Raw genomic sequence first — 10857 nt, forward strand, 5'->3', positions numbered from 1 at the left:
AAGGGTGATAGTGTCATATGTAAAGGGTGTAAGGAAGTAATAGTAGGTAATAGAGTGGCTATGCTTTGGCCACCCAGTGTTGGTGGGGACACTACTTCTGCCTTGGTGTAGGAAATGGCATTGCTATTTCAATCCAGCGATAGGAAGAGGCTTGACAGAGTGGGCTGGCTTGGGAGTTCCAAATGACAGGCATACAAAGTATCTTATAGTACTGAACCTGAACAGAAATTGGGAAGTGCCCAGATAGGTAGATGAAAATTACTAACATAGGTGTTCTGGAATAGAGCTGTATGTATGTAGTCATCCCTGAGCAGTATGCTGGGGAAGGCTCGCTTACTTTGAAAAAAGCTTAAAAAGAAAAACTTATATAACTTTTCATTATGTCTCCCATGAAAGACTCTCCATGAACCAAAGAAATTTACCTGTCATTCTCTGAACAAAATAGAAACACAACCAACATTGTATCAAAGGCATGAATTTTTATATTTTCTAGTATGAAAAGGTATGTGTGTTTCTGGAATATTAGAAGTTGATGAGTTAATCCCCTACTGGCTGGGAGTAAACTAAAACACTGAAATGGCAGGACTGGAAGACAATTGAGATAATTATGAAGACCCAACTGCTGTCCTAATCCACTAGACATGATAATTCTGCCAGATGGGTTGTGAATAGCCTAGGAATTTCTGTTGCAACTTTCATTGTCTGGGATGGTTATCGGTTAAAATGTTTTTGTTGTTGTGTTTTTTTATCTTGTAGAACAATAATGCTGGCTCAGGCTTTGCTTGTGAACAATACGATAGGTATGAGGATTGCTTTTATAGATCCACATTGACATCCTGCCTAGTTCTGAAGTTCTTTTTTTTTTTTTAAGATTTTATTTATTTATTTATTTGACAGAGAGAGAGAGAGAGAGAGAGAGAGAGAGAGAGATCACAAGTAGGCAGAGCAGCAGGCAGAGATAGAGGGGGAAGCAGGCTCGCCACTGAGCAGGGAGCTTGATTCGGGCTTGATCCCAGGACCCTAAGATCATGACCTGAGCTGAAGGCAGAGGCCCGACCCACTGAGCCACCCAGGCACCCCTAGTTCTGAAGTTCTAACAAACATCTGGTCCCACCACCTTGTTGAGGGTGTGCTTACACTCCCAGCAGGGAGTGGGTCTTGTCCAGGTCATGGAATGAGTGGTGCCATTAGAACGCTCTGATTCTATGTCCTTTGCTTTCCCCAGCTCTGGGGCCTATTTGGTTTTGTTCTTCATCTTTCCATTTGTTCTAAAACTTAATTCTAAGCATCATGGACTTCTAGTATTATTTATTTTCCAGCTTTATTGAGGTATAATCTCAACAAATTGAGATCTTAATAAATATTTAATATATAAAGTCATTATACACATAAACTCCGAGTAAATGTTTTGTTTTGTTTTTTTAAAGATTTTACTTATTTATTTGACAGAGAGAGATCACAAGTAGATGGAGAGGCAGGCAGAGAGAGAGAGAGAGGGAAGCAGGATCCCTGCTGAGCAGAGAGCCTGATGCGGGATTCGATCCCAGGATACTGAGATCATGACCTGAGCAAAAGGCAGCGGCTTAACCCACTGAGCCACCCAGGCGCCCCTGAGTAAACGGTTTTAATTGACATGTAACACTGTAAGTTAAATGTGTACAATGTGCTGATTTGATACACATATATTGTGAGAGGGGTTACAGCTGTGGTACTTCCATCACCTCACAAAATTACCGGTTCTTTATGGTGGTTAGAACATTTAAAATATGGTCTTAATACTGTATTATATGCAAAAGTTGCTAACTGTAATCACTGTTTTGTTCATTAGGTCCCTCTAACTTACACATCTTATAATGAAAGTTTGTGCCCTTAACCCAAACTCTCCCTGTTTTCCCCATGCCCCAGCCCAGGGTAACCACCACTCTACCCTTTGTTTCTACGAGTTTGGCTTTTTTAGATTTCACATATAAGTGAGAACAGACAGTGTTTGTCTCTGTCTTTGACTTATTTCACTCAGCCTAGTGCCCTCCAGGTCCATCCATCTTGTTGCAAATGGCAGGATTTCCTTTCTTATTGCTGAGTAACGTTCCATTGTATATTTACCATATCTTCTTTATCCATTCATCTGACAGACACTTATGTAGTTTCTATATCTTAGATTGTTGCAAATTTTTGTAAATAATGCTGCAATGACTGTACTCATGTACCATTAAACTCTTGCATCATTAATAAAAGCTGACTTATCTATGAAAATCACATGTTTTTACTATATTAAGTCATAGACAATATGTCTAATTACAGGTGATGTATATTTAGATCACTTGGTTAGGGCAGTGTCTTCTAGGATTCTCCACAGTAAAGTTATTGTTTTTCTCTCTCTTTCTATACTGTTTGTTAGAAGTGAGTCACTCAGATCAGCCACAAGCAAAGGAAAGGTGAATTAAGTTCAGAATTTATGGGTATATGTTAAAATCAGTATGTTAATTAATACATATACAATGGAAGAGACTTCAGATCATTACAAAACCAATGACATAATTTGTAAGGCCAAAACAATGACAATGTGGGGCTCCATGTTCAAAATTATTAAAAAATTTCAAGATGGCAGCAGCAGAGAAGAAACCAACTGGTAGACCCTTCTGAGCATGGAAGACTGCACAGACAAAAGGCTGATATCCAGGATCTATAAAGAACTCCTCAAACTCAACACACACAAAACAGATAATCATATCAAAAAATGGGCAGAAGATATGAACAGACACTTCTCCAATGAAGCCATACAAATGGCTGTCAGACACATGAAAAAATGTTCATCATCACTAGCCATCAGGGAGATTCAAATTAAAAACACATTGAGATATCACCTTACACCAGTTAGAATGGCCAAAATTAGCAAGACAGGAAACAACATGTGTTGGAGGGGATGTGGAGAAAGGGGAACCCTCTTACACTGTTGGTGGGAATGCAAGTTGGTGCAGCCTCTTTGGAGAACAGTGTGGAGATTCCTCAAGAAATTAAAAATTGAGCTTCCCTATGACCCTGCAATTGCACTACTGGGTATTTACCCCAAAGATACAGATGTAGTGAAAAGGACCATCTGTACCCCAATTTTTATAGCAGCAATGGCCACGGTTGCCAAACTGTAGAAAGAACCAAGATGCCCTTCAACGGACGAATGGATAAGGAAGATGTGGTCCATATACACTATGGAGTATTATGCCTCCATCAGAAAGAATGAATACCCAAATTTTGTAGCAACATGGATGGGACTGGAAGAGATTATGCTGAGTGAAATAAGTCAAGCAGAGAGAGCCAATTATCATATGGTTTCACTTATTTGTGGAGCATAACAAAGAGCATGGAGGACATGGGGAGTTAGGAGAAGGGAGTTGGGGGAAATTGGAAGGGGAGGTGAACAATGAGAGACCGTGGACTCTGAAAAACAGTCTGAAGGGTTTGAAGAGGTGGGTGGGTGGGAGGTTGGGGGAACCAGGTGGTGAGTATTAGAGAGGGCACGGATTGCAGGGAGCATTGGGTGTGGTACAAAAACAATGAATACTGTTATGCTGAAAAAAAATTTAAAAAATGATTAAAAAAATAATAATAGAGAAAAAAAAGAATTTTATCTGTGCAAAAATGCTAGATGACAATGAGAAAAACTGACAGCATTGGTCCTTTTCTTGATATTTCCAGATAGACTGTCTCTTCATGCATTTATATGTTCTTATAAAAATTTTTAAGTAATAATAAAGGCAATTCCTGGAGAGACAAAAAAAAAAAAAAGAAAGAAAGAAAGAAATATGAGCTTCTTTGACTCCAGTCTAGTATCACAGAATTTGCTCTAGTATTCACCTTTGAAGTACAACTCTTGTCTTTTGCAGTGAGAAACTTGGGTCTTTTTAACAACACATATTTATTTGCTTGTTCTTAGTGCATTTGTAATTGCTAATCTGTACTTCTGTGAGACTGAATTTACCAGCTAGACGTTAGTGTTCTATCCAGCATAGTTTTTTCTTTATCGCTGACTAGTTTTTACTATCAGTGGATGCTGAACTTAGTTAAGCCTTATCTCAGTAGATGCACAAAAAGTATTTTTCTTCTGTAGTCTGTTAATATGGTGAATTACATTGATATGTGAATGTTGAGCCAGTCTTGAATTTCTGAGATAAACCCCACTTGGTTGGGTATGTTATCCTTTTTATGTGTTGCTGAACTTAGTTTTCTAATATTTGTGGGTTTTTTCCCTATGTTCATGAGGAACACTGGTCTGTAGCTTTTTCTTGTAATGCCTTTGTCAGGATTCAGCAATAATGGAATTTCTTTTTCACCCAAAGAAAGATTCCATATACATAGACTAGGAATTCTTTTTGTTGATATAAATGAGGTAATAAAATGATAAAAAAAATACAATGAAACTACAAGTAGTCTTTTTGACTGAAGTGGAAGTGAAGATCTCTTGATCTTTATTCACCTTTCTCTGATTTCTGGTGAAATGGATGCTTTCTTCCCCACCCCCTATATGTGACTTGATACCTACAGTGTACTCCATGGCCAGTGACAGTTTCTAGCTTGCTGCTGAGGCTGTGCCAGTGGTTCCAGCAAGCCTGGGCTCAATTTGCATATAATTTTGCATGCATGTTAACCAGTGGAGAGAAATGGGGAAAAAAAGTATTTGGAACAGGCACAAAGTTCAGTGAACTTTTCCCTTGAAATTATCAGCATGTTTCTATTATACACAGAACAATAGAAAAGTCCTCATTAGACTAGCAGAACTTAGGCATATTCCCACTACTTGCATTCCAGGCTCTTAACCTAGTTCATGAAATGCCCTTCTTTCATTCTTTCTTGGAGGGGAAATGGAAGGAAATTGGTTGTAGGATAATATAAACTTTGTTCTGAATTTGGAGTTTACTACTTCATTGATTTATGAAGTATAATTACTGAAATATAAACATAGTGAGCATTTGTTGAGAGGGGTTCCTTTAGTCACTATTTTTTGTGCTTTCTCCAAATGCCTCATTCCACTTGTACTTGCAAATGGGGGACATGCCACAGTCCTAAGAAAACAAAATTACTATATGAAACACAAATTTTTATGCAAATGCCATATATGATAAGGCACAGTTATTGTGGAAAAGCTTCTTAATGTCCCCACAAAGGCTGTTTTTAAAAAAAAAAATTTTTTTTAAAGATTTTATTTATTTACTTGACAGACAGAGATCACAAGCAGGCAGAGAGGCAGAGAGAGAGAGAGAGAGAGAGAGAGAGAGAGAGAGAGGAGGAAGCAGGCTCCCTGCAGAGCAGAGAGCCCGATGCGGGGCTTGATCCCAGGACCCTGGGATCATGACCTGAGCCGAAGGCAGAGGCTTTAACCCACTGAGCCACCCAGGCGCACCTCTTTTTAAAATTTTTAATCTTTTTTTTTTTTTTTGAAAGATTTTATTTTACTTATTTGACAGAGACACAGAGAAAGAGGAAACACAAGCAGGGGGAATGGGAAAGGGAGAAGCAGGCTTCCCACTGAGCAGGGAGCCCAATGCAGGGCTTGATCCCAGGACCTGGGGATCATGACCTGAGCTGAAGGCAGACGCTTAATGACTGAGTCACCCAGGCGCCCCACAAAGGCTGTTTTTAAGTCTGTATGGAAAACCCATTTCCCAGGGTTCAGACTGGTAGAACCTATTACACAGGCAAATTCTAGGAGATCATTTCCAACATATTCTCAAATGCAGCCAGCCATTCTCCCAGGACCTCTCTTGGTCTTTTTATTTTTCTATCTTTATAATTGCTTTGTAAAATTCTTTGTTTTCACTCATATTGTGTTGACACAGGACTAAGTGTCAAATTGTAGATGCTGTAGTTTCTTGCTGATATGACTTACCTTTGCCTCTTGGAACAGGTGAAGGTTAATTTGGGGGCAGGGAGTGGTTGGGCAAGGACACAGGAAGAGGAAATGGAGTCATTAGTGTCTTTCTAGGCCCGTTGATTGGATTCTGGAACAGATAGAAGCATCTAGTAGAACAATTTGAGAGGTGATATTGACATGTTTTTGAACATCACCACCTCTCAGAAGTCTGGAGAGAGGGAGCCATGATGATATTTTGTAGGAAGGGGACAGTCACCCAACGGTTTGGTCATTGTGAATACTTCTTAGATTTGTAAGATGGACTTTTGTAACTTGGAAATGGCCACAGACATTTTCATGGTAAATAAAATATTTTTGGTTCGTATCTTGAAGGAATACAGAGCAGTAATATATGTACGTTCCAGGTTGATGTATTCCTTCCTCTTTTTGGCAATACTTGTCCTGCCTTGAATAAGTGTGGGTACACATGTGCAAAATTTTAAATGGCAAATGCATGTCCTTAAGGAGAAATTTGTCATTATTTCCTCACCAGGGAAACTGAAAGAACAAAGTTGAGAATAACCTGGAGTTTAGATTAGTAAGTGGCATGAAATGGGAGATACAGGTTGGCCCGGTCATACTGCATTATCATTTTAACATCAAGGAAGTAATTTAATCTCCCTGTGTCTTGGTCCTCATGAATACAGTGAGGGGAGTAGGTACTTGGCCTTATAAAGTGCCTGCATCATTGGCTAGCACATAGTTAGTTATCATCATCATCTCTGGAACCAGAAAGAAAATGGGGGCAGGGCTTGAAGAAGGACAAAGTCAGCCTCTGAGTTTGGGAATTGTGGTATAGTGAGGTAGGAATGTAGGACTTCAGCTTTCTCCCTGGGAACCCAGCAGAGATTTTTGATTCACATGTTGAAGGCGTAGAGAGAAAAGACACCAGGGCTAGATGTGTCCTTTTCTGGAAGGCACTGAGGAAAATCACTGGGCATTGAAATGTGTCCAGTGGTAATTCTTTCATTGTCAGAATAAAATGCCCAGGGAAGTCCAAGGTCAAAGCAGATAGTATGTACAAAAGCATATTTTGAGAACATTCTTTGTTTGCTTTAATCAGTATGATGACGTTTTCATTAGCACAACTTTTGGGCCACACGTTTATCTTTGTGTTTATGTACCTGTGTCATTTAGATAAACTCACATGGAATTTCATGCACAAATCTTTTTTTTTTTTTAAAGATTTTATTTATTTGACACAGAGAGAGAGAGAGAGAGAGAGAGTGTACATGCACAAGTGGTGAGAGGGGCAGAGAGAGAAGCAGACTCTCCCCTGAGCAGGGAGCCCAACCTGGCGCTCTATCCCAGGACCCTGGGATCATGACTGAGCCGAAGGCAGATGCTTAACTGACTGAGCCACCCAGGTGCCCCATACATGGACAAATCTTAAGAGTACACAGGACAAATTTTTACAAAAACCTGTTTCTATCATCATCATCACCCAAATCAAGGTAGAGAACACTGTCTAGCACACTTTTGTGCCCCTTCCCAGTTGTTACGTACCACAAAGGTAAATGCTGTTTGGACTAGCATCATAGATTGGTTTTATGAAGTAAGAGATTTTAAATGAACATTTTCTTCCTAACATGTTAGTATTGAGAAAATAAAAACAGACACAAAAATGTTAGGTGAGACAAAAGAGTGAGTTCTCTGATTATATTTGCTAACAACTCCCTCCTTATACAAAGTAAATGCTTGTTCATAAGGTTAATTCATTTCTTACCACTCCTGTGAATATACTTCTTCCATTGTGTAGATCAGGCTACAGTACCCTGATTTAGGCAAAATGGAAAGTAATTAGAAGATGGCTGGAAACCCAAACTCAAAAGAGCTCAGAAGCACAAAGTCTTGTCTCGTCACCAGTGGAATTTGGGTTTGGTGGTGGTGGTGCTGCTGGACTGTGTGGCTGATTCCCTCTGCAGTCACTTCTGTTCATGGCATGAACAATCTCTCTGACCTCTGGGTCTTCATGTCTCCCCCCAGATTTAGAATCTGAAATGGGGGGTGCCTGGGTGGCTCAGTGGGTTAAGCCACTGCCTTTGGCTCAGGTCATGATCTCAGGGTCCTGGGATCGAGTCCCGCATCGGGCTCTTTGCTCAGCAGGGAGCCTGCTTCCCTCTCTCCCTCTCCACCTGCCTCTTTGTCTACTTGTGATCTCTCTCTGTCAAATAAATAAATAAAATCTTTAAAAAAAAAAAAAGAATCTGAAATGGGACACACTGAGCTGACCCTAGGACATAGGACTGCCAAAGACCAGCGCAAGAAATGTCCATTTTTGTATCATGAGGTAGGGTCTCGCCTGCCATAAAGACCCAAATAATGGATGATCCGCTAGAAAAAAAAAAAAAAAAAAAGGAAGAGGTTTAGATGTCATTCAGACAAAAGAGAAACCTAGCAAAACCAAAAAGGCAACTGTCTACAATACTTCAAAGTTGACTTCCATTATTTTAAAGCCTTTATTTGTGGCTAAAAGAAATTTTTATGTCGAGGTCACCACACATGTAAAGTACTAGGTGTTAAGTAGCAGATTCCATTTACCTTCAGGACCGAGCACAACTATCTCAATATGCTATTCACTTGGCATGGGGGAGCTATTAACAGAACTCCTAATGCCTGTCTCCTAGGAGTAATGCCTTGAGTCTTCAAGTAAAGTTGTCTAAGTGTCATTTGTCTTGCATAGGAATCTGCTGTCATTGTAAAGAAATCATCCCCTGTCCTGTAACTGAGTGGTGACAGGTGCTAATCATAGTTGCCTCTCGATGTGTCTGGATGGTCTCAGCTACCAGAGCCCAATAGAGGGGCAAGCAAAGCTGAGGTGCTCCCAGCTTCATTTATTACAAATCTCTTCTGATATAAACTACAGGCTTATTTTGGAATGAAGACTAATCTTTTCATTCCTTGCCATTAGACTGTGGACTCTGAGGAACTAACTGAGGGTTTTGGAGGGGAGAGGGGTGGGAGGTTGGTTGAGCCTGGTGGTGGGTATTGTGGAGGGCACGTATTGCATAGAGCACTGGGTGTGGTACATAAACAATGAATCTTCGAACACTGAAAAGAAATTAAAAAAATAATAAAAATTAAAAAAAAAAGTTAAACACTATCAGGAGTAGGACTGACTTCTGTTTTTGTTCTTAATGCAAACTGGGCACCTTTGATCCCTTAATGTCCTCACCCAAACAGTTGTAGCTCTCGGCTGAGAATTGTTGGTGTCTTTGCTTTGGTGGCAAGTTTTCAGAGTTCTGTGACAATTCTGAGTATATTGGCTATGTCACTGTACAGTATTTTGAGCGCTGAGCGTATTGTTCTTGGTAGGAGTCTACGTGGTTATCCAACCTGTTGTGGGCTGGATTTTGCTTGTGTTTATTTTGGTTGAACCAAGTAGGGGGACAGTAATACTTTACTGCTGGTGTAATCTGTTGGACTACTCAGCCATGGTGTCCTGTTCACCCAGGGTTGCTGGCCATTTCTCTCTGGTCCCAAAGACCACCCTTCTCTGTGATGGTGCTCATGGGCCTGCATTTGTTTCAGTTTGCTTTGTTATGGAAACACCATTGCTCTCCCAACTGGCCAACCCCAGCAGTTGCAGGTTCTTGGTTATATTCTTGAAACTCCTCCAGAGTGCATGTTTTTCAGCTCCCCCAAAGTCACATCATGGCTTCGTTATGAACATGATTTGAAGGACTGTTTGATGGCTTTAGAGAAAATATCTGTTTCAGCTAAGTTAATTCAGATTAAAATAGTAAATATTTCTTAATATTAGGGGAAACACTAATTCTAATTGTGAGTAATTCTAATTGTGAATTCTAATTGTGAGTAATTCTAAAGCTGATGTTGAGGATGTAAGGCTTATTACTGAAAGATACTCCATACTTCCTGTGCTCAGAATTTCTAAATATTTCCCACTATAAAAAGCACACTGCTGCTGTTATGAGTAACCTGTTTGTATCCTTTAAATATATTCTTTATTCGAACAGCCAGTGAATCTAGAGCATTTATTGAGACAGTGGTTGCAGAATGAAGTGCAAGGAAAAAAAAAAAAACAACCACCAATAAATCCACGAAAAATTGACCCAAGGAGAGGTAAATGAACATAATCGGACTGCATGTTTTTTTTTTTTTTTTTTAAAGATTTTATTTATTTATTTGTCAGAGAGAGAGAGAGGGAGAGAGAGCAAGCACAGGCAGACAGAATGGCAGGCAGAGGCAGAGGGAGAAGCAGGCTCCCTGCCGAGCAAGGAGCCCGATGTGGGACTCGATCCCAGGACACTGGGATCATGACCTGAGCCGAAGGCAGCTGCTTAACCAACTGAGCCACCCAGGTGTCCCGGGACTGCATGTTTTCATAGTTTGTAGTTCTGGTCAATTTTGGAAATGCAGGCTGATATGCATATTACTGTGACAAATTATTTGATGTACTTGGTTTGTCCCCATCCTAGACCCCAGCTGAAGGTGTTTTTGTATTTCTTTTTTGTTTTCTTTTAGGATGAGAAGCCCTACTTGCTTTATGTAATCCTGTCATAATTAATGCACAGTGTTACATTAGTTTCAAGTGTACAATATAGTGATTTCATGGTTCTCTATATTACTCAGTGCTCAGCATGACAAGTGCCCTCCTTAATCCCCATCACCTATTTCACCCATTCCCCCACCCACTTCCCTGTTGGTAACCACCAGTTTGTTCTCTATACTCAAGAGTCTGCTTTTTGTCTTTTTTCTGTGTTCATTTGTTTTGCTTCTTAAATTTCACATATGAGTAAGATCGTATGGTATTTGTTTTCCTCTGACTCACTTAATTCACTTAGCATTATACCCTCCAGATCCACTCATATTGTTGCAAATGACAAGATTTCATTCGTTTTTTTTTTTTTTTCAGTGCAAGCCCCAACACAATATACCACCATGATTTTGTGCATTTCACTCGATAAGCGGAATACTGTGCGGATGTCTTC

This window comes from Enhydra lutris, unplaced genomic scaffold, assembly GCF_002288905.1.
Source record: "Enhydra lutris kenyoni isolate GAN:26980312 unplaced genomic scaffold, ASM228890v2 scaffoldscaffold19, whole genome shotgun sequence".
NCBI classification, from domain to species: Eukaryota; Metazoa; Chordata; class Mammalia; order Carnivora; family Mustelidae; genus Enhydra; species Enhydra lutris.